The sequence below is a fragment of the Pseudophryne corroboree genome, chromosome 6 (assembly GCF_028390025.1).
Source record: "Pseudophryne corroboree isolate aPseCor3 chromosome 6, aPseCor3.hap2, whole genome shotgun sequence".
Lineage (NCBI taxonomy): Eukaryota > Metazoa > Chordata > Amphibia > Anura > Myobatrachidae > Pseudophryne > Pseudophryne corroboree.
In genome coordinates this window covers 252652913-252667208 of record NC_086449.1, presented here as the reverse complement: position 1 = coordinate 252667208, position 14296 = coordinate 252652913, and the positions used below count along the sequence as shown (strand labels likewise).

Genomic DNA, 14296 nt, shown 5'->3' with positions numbered 1-14296 from the left:
CATGTAATCCTCCACCATTCTTTCAATGGTGACAGAATCATATGCAGTGACAGTAGACGACATGCCAGTAATCGTTGCCAGGACTTTCAGTCCGGACCAGATGTCAGCACTCGCTCCAGACTGCCCTGCATCACCGCCAGCGGGTGGGCTCGGAATTCTTAGCCTTTTCCTCGCACCCCCAGTTGCGGGAGAATGTGAAGGAGGAGCTGTTGACGGGTCACGTTCCGCTTGACTTGACAATTTTCTCACCAGCAGGTCTTTGAACCTCTGCAGACTTGTGTCTGCCGGAAACAGAGATACAACGTAGGTTTTAAATCTAGGATCGAGCACGGTGGCCAAAATGTAGTGCTCTGATTTCAACAGATTGACCACCCGTGAATCCTGGTTAAGCAAATTAAGGGCTCCATCCACAAGTCCTACATGCCTAGCGGAATCGCTTTGTTTTAGCTCCTCCTTCAATGTCTCCAGCTTCTTCTGCAAAAGCCTGATGAGGGGAATGACCTGACTCAGGCTGGCAGTGTCTGAACTGACTTCACGTGTGGCAAGTTCAAATGGTTGCAGAACCTTGCACAACGTTGAAATCATTCTCCACTGCGCTTGAGTCAGGTGCATTCCCCCTCCTTTGCCTATATCGTGGGCAGATGTATAGGCTTGAATGGCCTTTTGCTGCTCCTCCATCCTCTGAAGCATATAGAGGGTTGAATTCTACCTCGTTACCACCTCTTGCTTCAGATGATGGCAGGGCAGGTTCAGGACTGTTTGCTGGTGCTCCAGTCTTCGGCACGCGGTGGCTGAATGACGAAAGTGGCCCGCAATTCTTCGGGCCACCGACAGCATCTCTTGCACGCCCCTGTCGTTTTTTAAATAATTCTGCACCACCAAATTCAATGTATGTGCAAAACATGGGACGTGCTGGAATTTGCCCAGATGTAATGCAGGCACAATATTGGTGGCGTTGTCCGATGTCACAAATCCCCAGGAGAGTCCAATTGGGGTCTGCCATTCTGCGATGATCTTCCTCAGTTTCCGTAAGAGATTGTCAGCTGTGTGCCTCTTATGGAAAGCGGTGATACAAAGCGTAGCCTGCCTAGGAACGAGTTGGCGTTTGCGAGATGCTGCTACTGGTGCCGCCACTGCTGTTCTTGCTGCGGGAGGCAATACATCTACCCAGTGGGCTGTCACAGTCATATAGTAATGAGTCTGCCCTGCTCCACTTGTCCACATGTCCGTGGTTAAGTGGACATTGGGTACAACTGCATTGTTTAGGACACTGGTGACTCTTTTTCTGACGTTTGTGTACATTTTCGGTATCGCCTGCCTAGAGAAATGGAACCTAGATGGTATTTGGTACCGGGTACACAGTACCTCAAACAAGTCTCTAGTTGCCTGTGAATCAACGGTGGATACCGTAACCACGTTTCTCACCACCCAGGCTGACAAGACCTGAGTTATCCGGCTTTGCAGCAGGATGACTGCTGTGATATTTCATCTTCCTCGCAAAGGACTGTTGGACAGTCAATTGCTTACTGGAAGTAGTACAAGTGGTCTTCCGACTTCCCCTCTGGGATGACGATCGACTCCCAGCAGCAACAACAGCAGCGCCAGCAGCAGTAGGCGTTACACTCAAGGATGCATCGGAGGAATCCCAGGCAGGAGAGGACTCGTCAGACTTGCCAGTGACATGGCCTGCAGGACTATTGGCTTTCCTGTGTAAGGTGGAAATTGACACTGAGGGAGTTGGTGGTGTGGTTTGCAGGAGCTTGGTTACAAGAGGAAGGGATTTAGTGGTCAGTGGACTGCTTCCGCTGTCATCCAAAGTTTTTGAACTTGTCACTGACTTCTGATGAATGCGGACCAGGTGACGTATAAGGGAGGATGTTCCTAGGTGGTTAACGTCCTTACCCCTACTTATTACAGCTTGACAAAGGCAACACACGGCTTGACACCTGTTGTCCGCATTTCTGTTGAAATAATTCCACACCGAAGAGGTGATTTTTTTTTTGTATTTTGACCAGGCATGTCAATGGCCATATTCGTCCCACGGACAACAGGTGTCTCCCCGGGTGCCTGACTTAAACAAACCACCTCACCATCAGAATCCTCCTTGTCAATTTCCTCCCCAGCGCCAGCAACACCCATATCCTCATCCTGGTGTACTTCAACAGTGACATCTTCAATTTGACTATCAGGAACTGGACTGCGGGTGCTCCTTCCAGCACTTGCAGGGGGCGTGCAAATGGTGGAAGGCGCAAGTTCTTCCCGTCCAGTGTTGGGAAGGTCAGACATCGCAACCGACACAATTGGACTCTCCTTGGGGATTTGTGATTTAGAAGAATGCACAGTTCTTTGCTGTGCTTTTGCCAGCTTAAGTCTTTTCATTTTTCTAGCGAGAGGATGAGTGCTTCCATCCTCATGTGAATCTGAACCACAAGCCATGAACATAGGCCAGGGCCTCAGCCGTTCCTTGCCACTCCGTGTCGTAAATGGCATATTCGCAAGTTTACGCTTCTCATCAGACGCTTTCAATTTTGATTTTTGGGTCATTTTACTGAACTTTTGTTTTTTTGGATTTTACATGCTCTCTACTATGACATTGGGCATCGGCCTTGGCAGACGACGTTGATGGCATTTCATCGTCTCGGCCATGACTAGTGGCAGCAGCTTCAGCACGAGGTGGAAGTGGATCTTGATCTTTCCCTATTTTAACCTCCACATTTTTGTTCTCCATTTTTTAATGTGTGGAATTATATGCCAGTATCAATAGCAATGGCCTACTACTATATATACTGCGCACAACTGAAATGCACCACAGGTATGGATGGATAGTATACTTGACGACACAGAGGTAGGTAGAGCAGTGGCCTTCCGTACCGTACTGCTATATATACTGGTGGTCACTGTCAGCAAACTGCAAAACTAAAATGCACCACAGGTATAGAATCTAGATGGATAGTATACTTGATGACACAGAGGTAGGTAGAGCAGTGGCCTTCCGTACCGTACTGCTATATATACTGGTGGTCACTGTCAGCAAAACTCTGCACTGTACTCCTCCTATTATAATACTGCTGGTCCCCAGTCCCCACAATAAAGCAGTGTGAGCACAGATATATGCAGCACACTGAGCACAGATATGGAGTGTTTTTCAGGCAGACAACGTATACTGGTGGTCACTGGTCAGCAAAACTCTGCACTGTACTCCTCCTATATAATATACTGGTGGTACCCAGTCCACACAATAAAGACCCTTCCTACAAGCCTGGAAAGTACTCATTCTACATCGGGATCGTTATCTGCAGGAGATGCACATTTTACCATGCATTTTCCTGATATGTACAGTCTCTTGATTGGATAAATGTTTTAGCTAAACGCAGTGTATTTTAGTGTCACCAAGCATATCCATATATTCAGCTGCGTTCTTACAGAGGAGGGGCCTGTGTGCAGACTCTGGGGGGGCCCCTCTTCACAGCACTGTAGACTCTGGCATTGCGCTAGAGTCTACTGCGCATGTGCAGGTCTCCGGAAACAAGGCACCCACCGTGTTCCAGAGACTTAATTTTTACTGCGCATGAGCAGCTGCCTTTTTGCCGGTGATATTTTACCGCGGCTGGATCTCCGACATGGGATTCTATAATGGGAAGTAATAAAACATGGGTGCAATATGTGTAGTGTGGGCCCGCAGGGGCCCACTTTTAATATAGCTTACAAGTGGTGGGATGTGCAGTGCATAGGTAGAATAGACACTATCTGACTATCTGGTTGTGAACTGTAGTCTCTGACTAAAGTTCTTGTGAAATGTCAAGGCACAGAACCTTGTATAAGTGGCACTGCACATTGTGAAAGAAACATTTTCACTTCCTTCACAAACTCATTATGGAGCTCAACAAAGGCCACTGGAAAGCCATGATCTTTTATGACTACAAGAATGGCCTGCAGCAGCAGGAGAGTTTTGACTGACTGCAAGCTGCTTTTGGGGACGAAGTGCCATTCTGAATCACTGTGTTTGAGTGGTTTGTAGAATTTCAGCGCAAGAGAGGATGCCCAGTTAGACAAGTACATAGGCATATCATCAGGATCCATCTGCTTGAAACTCCATGAAACGCTTGGCCTTGGTAAGGTTTCTGCACGCTGGATGCTCAATCAGCTGACTCGAGAGCAGAAGGAGGCTTGGGTGAATTGGTGCCACAACATGCTGGTCAGGTTTGATGGCGGTTGCTCAAACTGTGTCTGGGAGATCATCAGTGGCAATGAATCCTTGATCTACAGTTTCGACCCCAAGACCAAACAACAGTCAGCCCAGTGGACACCAGTTGGAGGTGTTACCCCACAGAAATCCTGACATGAGCACAGCATGGCCAAACAGATGGTGGCTGTTTTTGTGACCAAGACTAGTCGTGTAGCTAACATACCACTTTTACAACAGCGCACCATGACTAGGGACTGGTATGCCAACCAATGTCTGCTGCAAGTTCTGGAAGTCATTTCCAGGCACCGACCAAGATCTCATACTGGTGGTCCTTTCTCCATCGTAACAATACATCTGTCCACAATTTCATGAAAGTGGTGGAGTTTCTGGCCCATGAATGTATCCAGAAGTTTGGTCATCCGCCATACAGTCCAGACCTGGCCCCCTGTGCCGCCTTTGTGTTCCCACAAATCAAGCAAAAGATGCATGGACTTCATCTTGAGTCATCGGAAGCTGAAGTGGAGCTTCATCCAGCATGTAGAAGACATACCTGCTTCGGACTAGTCCAGCTGCTTCACCAAGTGGTTTGAGCACATGCAAATTTGCATGACCTCCTCTGGCGATTAATTTAAAAAAATGTAATGTTCATTTTGTTTGTAAATATAATACTTTTTGTGAATCCAGAAACTTATTGCACACACCTTGTTTATTAAAATAATTGACCGGTTTGCAATCTAATAACCCCTTCACACAACCTGGGTTCAACCTGGGTTATTTAACATGGTTTCAAGCCGTGTATAGCTTCACACTGAAGACTACCCAGGTTGGTCACTGGTTCAACCCTGGTCATGACCCAGGTCAAAGCTTTGGGGCAGTCAGCCATGGTAGTCCCTTTCACACCAAGATAGGACCCAGCTTGCCTCGGGAATATCCTGGGTCAGGAGCTGAATGTGAAAGGTATATAAGTGGAAAATATATTTTGGACATTGCTTCTCCTGGTGGTGAAGAAATAACAATAATACCTAATGAAACAATGTTTAATATTTAATAGAAGATGATGGAACAAGGAAGAGAAATCATGTACTCATTGTTCTACCTTGTAGTATCTAAGAGGATGTCATACAGGGAAGATACAGTGATCATTTTACACAAGGGAAATGAAGAAAAAATTTATATTCTGTCAGTGAGCTGATAATTTAATGCAACTATTATTGGAAGGTCCAAAGGGTGTATGCTCAGTCAGTAGTAGATGTGATAAGGTGAGGCAATGTGTGTAATGGGAGGGACTACAATATTCCTTCAGTTTACACAGGGAAGGGTTTCAGCAGTGGATTTAACAAGACTTCTCACTGAAGTACAGCACTTGCACCAGACTGCACTGCAGGGAGAGTAAAGTCACTACTCAGACCCACATAACAGCCCCAGGTATGAGGCACAATCACACATATGATATTGTCTTTCTACTATAGGAATTATGTTGTATATAATGCTGGTTAGCGCCCAGAGCGTTTAACGAATTCAGAGTTTATTGTTCATCGTATTGTAAAATGATCCTGTTTTGGTTGTTCATACATACAAATATGTGAAAATGTATATGTAACCCAAAAAAGTGTAATATTTTTGTATATATAGTTGCATAATTTAATTTTTTAGAAACTGCATTTCTCATATAAAAATAATTTTATAACTGTCTTATTTGCATAAATATTTTCTCCTCATCTCTGCACCTTGTTACAGCACATAAAAACTTTAAACTATTTGCTCCCATCAAGAATTCATTCATACATTCTGATTTACTCATCTGGAGGTTTTTGAGAATACAATGGCTGTAAAAATGGCACTATCTGATCCCACTGAAATTCAGAACGTATAGGAAATGGAACATGCTGCATTTTCCACACATTTCCATTTGAATTGTGCTGTAGTGGATTCACGCAGTGTGGTTTTCATACAATGGTGAATCCATGTAACCACACCAAACATTATGGCAGCAATTCTTCCAGCAATTGTGCAGGATGTGATCGCACTGTCCTTAGAAACATGTTGTGTGTTTGACTGAACGGAGTTGCAGCAAGTACATGACTGTACATTAATATTGCTGTGGATCTAAAATCACTCTGAATATTTATAACCAGTTATTCTCAATGGTGACTGTTTTTAACTGAAATGGGGGCAGACTTGCAACATGTGTAGCTGGTCCAATAGGAGATAATTGGTTAAAATTGCTATAACAACTGCTCTGTGGCAATAGTGGTTGCATAGTATTGGATAGCAACATGTTATTGCCAGTGTGGCATTGACAATAGAGACTTAATATCCTTATATATACAGATTAATCCTAGGTAAAGCCTGCATTGCCAAATAGTGCAGACAAACATTTTCTTCATGAACAACATGAGAGAAAACACAGTGATGCCAAGTTTCACTACTAGTCCATACATTTTACCACGTACACTGCATTTTACTGCATAATTAAGTCCGTATCTGACATATCTTTTATTAAATATGAGGATTATTGATGGAGATGTATACTAATATAATATGAAATTAAAGCTTTGGTTTTGAGCGTAAAAAACTTTATTGAAAGAATGTATTGAACAGATTATATTGTTTTGCATTAAAAACATTTTTTTTATAAACTGTTTTAGTGCAAAATTCTTTTAGAAAATTAGCAACTGTTACTTCTTAAGGTTAACATGAAGGTTAACCTTAAGAAGACACTTTCCCTTATTTATGAAAGTGTTCGCAATTACATGAATACAGCATATTTATATGCTACATTAAGGACATCGGTTTTCTGTCTTGCACTGTTACAGAATAAACTTGAGAAAATATTGAATATTGAGCGCTTGACCCCAAATAAGTTCCATTTCCTTGACATGAGTCCATATTTAGTGTAGAGCATATATTTACGTGTTTTGCTCTTTCTGAGACTCTAAATAGTGTAATCAATGTTGTTAATTTTGTGTTTGTTAAGAGGAACTTATAAATTTGAAACCAGAAAGCGTTACCTTCTCTAAGAAAGTGCCAGACAAGGGTGCGCCAGGCTAATGATTAATGGAACCCTCAGACTTTACAAACAGAAACTTCTCCTGGCTGCTATCCCATTGCAATATACTTTTATTCTCTTGTGCCAGTTCATATTCTTGCTTATTCTTCACTGCTACTTTCATAACCATGTCATGCAGATTTTACATTACTTTAGGGACTGTCACTTACATTTAGATTTTAGATATTTTTTCTCACATTTGCCCAGTCTTTATTCATTTATTCATTGATAGAGACACACAAGACAACAGAAATAAAACACTATTTCTTTTTGCAACCTGAAGCTAGGAAATAAATGTAATATTGAATTAATTTTAAACGACGTTGCATGCTTTTAGAGCACATAGACAATGAAGAAAATATATAATGTGGCTTTGACTGGCGCTAAAATGTCAATTGCAACGTAATGGGTTGATACACTGAACAGACTGAAAACTGTTGTTCCAGGTAAATGATTGGTGCACGGTTGAATCAGACTTCCTGTTTCTTTCAGTCTACACAGTGTCTCCTAGCCAATCATGTTAAATGCAGTGATAGGCTTTTTAGTGCAGAGCGTGATCCAATACCTTTAATGGACAAGGTCTTTGTAAGGTCATATGCAGGGTTTCATGTGACTTTGAACTTGCCTGGGTATCTGAAGGATAGCATCACTATTTTAACAAGGGTTGAACCCTATGAGTAACTGAGTTCTTGATATATAACTCCTAATATTTCATGTGAACAATGTAGCACATATATTTCTAGAAGCTAATAAATCCAGTTTTGGTTGCATGTGGAGACTGCCCAGGCATCTTTAGACCTTTTGTCTAGAAGTTAGCATAATACTCATATTTTATATAGATAAAGTCACAGCACAATAGCAGCTTTTAAAAAAAAAGTACACAGTTGCTTAAATAATTTCTGGTTTTGCATTTTAAATGACTGACACTTTAAAACATAAGTCAGACTCACCAGGATCTTGTTGATACCTGCACGTCTCAGGCTATTACATGTACCCCTATGTCTTTTTTCAGTCTAAAAGGTGATGAGGCTACGTGTGACTAGGGAGCTGAGACTGGGGCTCAAACAGGCATGGAGTCGCATGTAAAGGGAATATGTGCGATTACAGTGAGGTTCAGTAGAGAAAGTACAGTAATGGTGTGGTGTGGCCTGCAATTAAAGAGTTATAGGTCTTAGACGGGACAACACAACAATTTATGCAAAACCCCTATATCTGATAGGAATACATACTATTGACCGGTGGTCAGGATCCTGGCTGTCATGATCCTGACAGTGGGATTCCGGCCACCTGTATGCCGACAGCGGTACGAGCACTAGAAAGCCCTTTGTAGGCTCGCTGCGCCTGCCAAAGGTTATATTCTCCCTCTGTGGGTGTCGTGGACACCCACAGAGGGAGAAAAGCCTGTGGCGCTGGTATTCCAACAGCGGTATTTCACAGCTTGTCGGGATTCTGGCGTTGGTAGTGTGACCACCAGGATCCCAACTGATTGCCTCCCAACTGATGCAGCAGTGTTTTAAAAGTGATTTTACACTGCAATACATATTTGTTTTACACAAATAATGCCTCATACTCTATTAGGGATGAGGTTGAGGATGACAACACATATATTGGAATAGAAAAGGACCTTCCTCAAACTGTTGCCACAAAGTTGGAAGCATAGAATTGTCCAAAATGTCTTGGTATGCTGAAGCATTAAGATTGCCCTTAACTGTAGATAAGGGGCCTAGCCCAAACCCTGAAGAGCAGCCCCATACAATTATCCCTCCTCCATCAAACTTTACAGTTGGCACAATGCAGTCAGGCAGGTAACATTTTCCCAGCATCTGCCAAACCCAGACTCGCCCATATGTCTACCAAGCAGAAAAGTGTGAGTCATCACTTCACAGAACATGTTTCCACTGCTGCGTGTTTTACACCACTCCATCTGACGCTTGGCATTGGAGTTGGTGATGTGAGGCTTGCATGCAGCATCTCGGCCATGGAAACCTATCCCACTGCACAGTTTTTTTGCTTATACTAATGCCAGTGGAAGTTTGGAACTCTTCAGCTATGGAATCAGCAGAGTGTTGGCGACTTTTACATACCATGCGCCTTAGCAGTCATTGACCTCACGAGTCACGCTGTGATTTTACATGGTCTTCTGCTTAGTAGCTGAGTTGCTGTTGTTCCTAAATGCTTCCATTTTCTAATAATATCACTCATGGATGGCCGTGGAATATCCAGCAGGGATAAAATTTCACGAACCGTCTTTTTGCAAAGGTGGCATCCTATCACAGTACCATGCTTGTGTTAGGATCTCCTGTTCTGTACTGCCACGTCGCCATGGCAACCGGGAGGCAAGTGTTAGCGAAGTAACCTGAGCGCAGCTGATACTCCGGTCCGGGTTTTTACTGTGTAGTGGTTACAGGCTCTGTGCACGGCAGGGAATCCGGCGCTGGTTTTGTGCTCACAGTCTGTGAGGTCTGAGTGGGGCGTGGACAGCACCTGCTATATAAACCATCCTCTCAGGCTAGGCAAATGCTGCTGAATCTTTGTTTGTTAGTCAGTTCCAGAGAGTTAGCTAGTACTGTGTGACTTTGTATTTACTTGTTGCTTACTGCGAATAGGCCTTGGGATTCGGTACTTCATTCTGTTTGTTGTTTATCTAGATGACATCCTAATCTTCTCCCATTCCCTTGAGGAACATCGGAAGCATGTACGCTTAGTCCTCCAGAAACTCAGAGACCACCAGCTTGGGGCGAAGCTGGAGAAGTGCGAATTTGAAGTCCAGCAAATCGCATTTCTAGGGTATATTATCTCCTCAGAAGGTTTCCAAATGGAGGGTTCTAAGGTACAGGCAGTCCTGGATTGGGTGCAGCCCACTAGTTTGAAGGCGCTTCAGCGTTTTCTGGGCTTTGCAAATTTTTATAGACGGTTCATCGCTGGATTTTCGTCTATAGTGGCCCCCTTGGTGGCACTCACTAAGAAAGGGGCAGATGTTGCTCACTGGTCTTGTGAGGCCAAAGCGGCCTTTGCCCGTCTCAAAAGGGCATTTGTCTCGGCCAAGGTGCTGCGACACCCAGATCCAGAGCGTCCTTTTGTGGTAGAAGTGGATGCCTCTGAGATAGGTATTGGGGCAGTGCTCTCTCAGATGGGGGTGTCTGATAATCGCCTTCATCCCTGTGCTTACTTTTCCCGTAAATTTTCGTCTGCCGAGATGAATTATGATGTGGGTAACCGGGAATTGTTGGCTATAAAGGATGCACTCGGAGAGTGGAGACACTGGCTTGAGGGGGCTAAGTTTGTGGTCTCAATTCTCACCGACCATAAGAATCTGGCATATTTAGAGTCAGCGAAGCGGCTCAATGCCAGGCAAGCACGATGGGCTTTGTTTTTTGCTCGCTTTAATTTTTTGATAACATATCGCCCTGGGTCAAAAAACATCAAGGCTGATGCGCTCTCGCGGAGTTTTGCTCCAGTCCAAGAGACCACCGAGGAGCCATTGCCCATTGTGTCCCCATCATGTATTAAAGTGGGCATTACCCAGGACCTCTTGTCATTAGTCCTTAGAGCACAGGAGCAGGCTCCTCCAGACCTTCCGGTAGGTCTCTTGTTTGTGCCTCCTAGGTTAAGACATCGAGTGTTCCTGGAATTCCATGCCAAGAGGTCGGCAGGGCATCCGGGTATTGCCAGAACTCGGGAGTTGCTGTCTAGGGCGGTGTGGTGGCCCTCGGTGGCTAGGGATGTGGATCAGTGGGTTCGGGCATGTGACGTTTGTGCCCGAAATAAAACTCCTAGAGGGGTTCCTGTCGGCCCATTACATCCACTCTCTATTCCATCTAAGCCATGGACCCACATTTCCATGGATTTTGTGGTGGACTTGCCCAAATCCTCGGGGATGACAGCCATTTGGGTTGTCGTTGACAGGTTTTCGAAGATGGCGCATTTCGTTCCACTGGTTGGGTTGCCATCGGCCAGACGCCTGTCTGAGTTATTTATGCAGCATGTTGTGCGCCTCCACGGGTTGCCACTTGATGTGGTCTCTGACCGTGGATCCCAGTTTGTGGCCAAATTCTGGAGGGCATTTTGTTCTGATCTCCAGATTTCTGTGAGCTTGTCGTCAGGCTACCATCCACAGTCTGATGGGCAGACGGAGAGGGTGAACCAGTCCTTGGAGCAGTTCCTCAGGTGTTATGTCTCCAAGTGTCATACAGACTGGGTTGCTCATCTGTCCATGGCGGAGTTTGCCTATAACAACGCGGCTCACTCTGCTACAGGGATCTCTCCCTTCCTTTGTGTGTATGGGCATCATCCTAAGGCCAATTCTTTTGACCCCCTGGATTCCACGCCTGGTGGTTCCTCTGTGGTTTCGGCCCTTAGGGGTATTTGGAGGAAAGTTAAGAAAGCCCTTGTGTCTGTGTCATTAGTGACCAAAAGGGTTTTTGATAAGCGGAAAAGACCCTGCAGCTTTAAATTAGGAGACTTCGTCTGGTTGTCCACCAAGAATTTAAAGTTGAGACAGCCATCTCATAAGTTAGGCCCCCGGTTCATCGGCCCTTATAAGATCACCAGGGTTATCAATCCGGTGGCATTTCAGTTAGATCTGCCCCGTTCATTGGGTATCAATAAAAATGTCATTGTTCCCTTTTAAAACTGGCAGTTAGTAATCCTTCTTCCAGTGGAAGACCTTCTCCTCTTCTGATACGGGGTCAGAGGGAGTTTGTGGTTGAAAGGGTTCTTGACTCCAAGATGGTTCGGGGTCGGCTGTCATTTTTGGTGCACTGGAAGGGGTATGGCCCGGAGGAGCGGTCGTGGGTGCGCAGTTGTGATCTTCATGCCCCCAGACTGATACGCTCTTTCTTCTCGCAGTTCCCCGATAAACCCGGTGGTAGAGGTTCTTTGACCCCTCGTCAGAGGGGGGGTACTGTTAGGATCTCCTGTTCTGTACTGCCACGTCGCCATGGCAACCGGGAGGCAAGTGTTAGCGAAGTAACCTGAGCGCAGCTGATACTCCGGTCCGGGTTTTTACTGTGTAGTGGTTACAGGCTCTGTGCCCGGCAGGGAATCCGGCGCTGGTTTTGTGCTCACAGTCTGTGAGGTCTTAGTGGGGCGTGGACAGCACCTGCTATATAAACCATCCTCTCAGGCTAGGCAAATGCTGCTGAATCTTTGTTTGTTAGTCAGTTCCAGAGAGTTAGCTAGTACTGTGGGACTTTGTATTTACTTGTTGCTTACTGCGAATAGGCCTTGGGATTCGGTACTTCATTCTGCCAATCCGGACCTAGCAGTAAGACTGGAGTCAGTTGTTTAACCTGCTGGGGTTCTTTTGCTATTCTGTGAACCCAGCAGGTTTGCGGCTGTACTCTCAGACCTGCTTGCTTAATCCTCCCTCACTGTGCAGCGCGTCCAGGTGTCAGTTTAGTGGCAGTAAGCTGAACCTGTGCCCTGCAAGTGGGGGTTAGGATTGTGGATACTCTCCTTGTGTCTATATTTCTATCTCTGACCAAGGAGTTTATTCCCACACCCGTTGGTAACCCTTTGGGGTTTTTCCTGTTGCTCTTAGCAACATCATTTTGGGTGCTCCACATGTTAAATCACTACATCTCGCTTCATTGTCCGCTCTATTCCATCTGAGCATTCCTGACACTAGGGAGACACCCAATTCCTGAGCCTTAGGGCTTCCACGTTCATTTTGTGTTTATTAGTTATTCCATCACCTCCTGTGTATGTTGTGTTATACTGTCTGTGAGTTCGTTTTGCCTCGCATCCCTCTCTGTTCATACACCGGTATACTCCTGTTAGCACTGGTGTGCGTAACAGCTTGATGTCACTGAGCTCTTCAGGCTGACCCAGTTTGTATAACCAATGTTTGCAAATGGAGACTGCATGGCCAGGTGCTTGATTTTATACACCTGTGGCAACTGGTCTGATTGAAACACCTGAATCCAATAAATGACAAGTGTGCCGAATACTTTTGTCCATATAGTGTATATATGCATGTTACTATTCGAATGTTACAGTATCCAATCCCCTTTGGTATTTATTTTGTGCTCTATCCAGCTGTAATACAATGGCACTGTGTACTATTATTTTTCACTTTTTGGAAATACATGCAGAAACCTTACCTTCGATCACAAGCCAATCTCATTCCAGCCAGGTAAAACAAAGGGAGGGAACCATAATCAGGGGATGGGGGGGGCACAACCAAGGGGAGAGAGTCTCAGCTCCAGAGTTGCATATGCGACTGACAAGTATAGAAGGAAAGGAAATTGAACAGTTGGTAGTTTAGAATCTATACGACTATACCATATGGTCCTAATTTCTGTGGAACATTCCTGATTTGAGAAGTCTGCCTGCCGTTCCACTGTGTGCACATTCATCCTGATTTGGGGGATGTTGGGAGGTGTTTGTGTTTTGTCAGGTTGGTTTTGTCTTTTTAATGATTGCTACTTTAAAACATCAACATCGGGCAGACTTGCACTGAACCTGACGATACCTGCAGTTCGCAGCCTATTTAATTTACCCCATTTTATTAATAAGACCTACCAACTTATTTATAATATCACCCAGTGGTTTTAGAAATTAAGAAATAAAGTTTATAAGTTTTATTAACTTAATTTGTCAGAAGGCACCAGTACTGTAGAAGGGCGATTTTTCACCAGGACCAGGAAGACTGAGAGTACTCAGAGAGTCCTATAGATGCTCAGGGTGATTCTACAGGCCTCAGGGTATGTGCTCAGGGCATCCTAAGCGTGCTCCTGGCAGCTCTGTGCAGCTCTACAGGCTGAAGAGCGCAGTTCCAAGTACCAGATGCCACAGGCAGTGACATGGATGGACAATGGGACACTTGTACCGTGTCCCAAGATTCTGAGGGTCCCTGGACCCACAGGATTGTGGGGAGACCCATTCCTGTGTCCCCCTTTCCTGCACCATGCTGTATTCAGCAGGTAAGTGGTTAGTGTGGGCTGGGTTGGGCTGGGGAAACAAAGGTTGGGTGGGGGTTTGGGAGCCTGGAGGGGAAGTGACATTGGGGTATGGGGATCCACAGAGGGATATACTAGGAGACAGTGGATAATGGGGCT

The 14296-nt window shown here is 45.0% G+C and overlaps 1 protein-coding gene across 1 annotated transcript in view; it reads left to right on the top strand.

Annotated features, from left to right (window-relative positions):
• The first annotated feature begins 5502 nt into the window (after window positions 1-5502).
• Window positions 5503-14296, top strand: part of CKMT1A (creatine kinase, mitochondrial 1A) — a 51800-nt gene continuing 43006 nt past the window's right edge. Inside the window, exon 1 of the mRNA XM_063925910.1 lies at window positions 5503-5611. The gene's annotated coding sequence lies outside the window, so the exon portion shown is untranslated. The remainder of the gene's footprint in view (window positions 5612-14296) is intronic.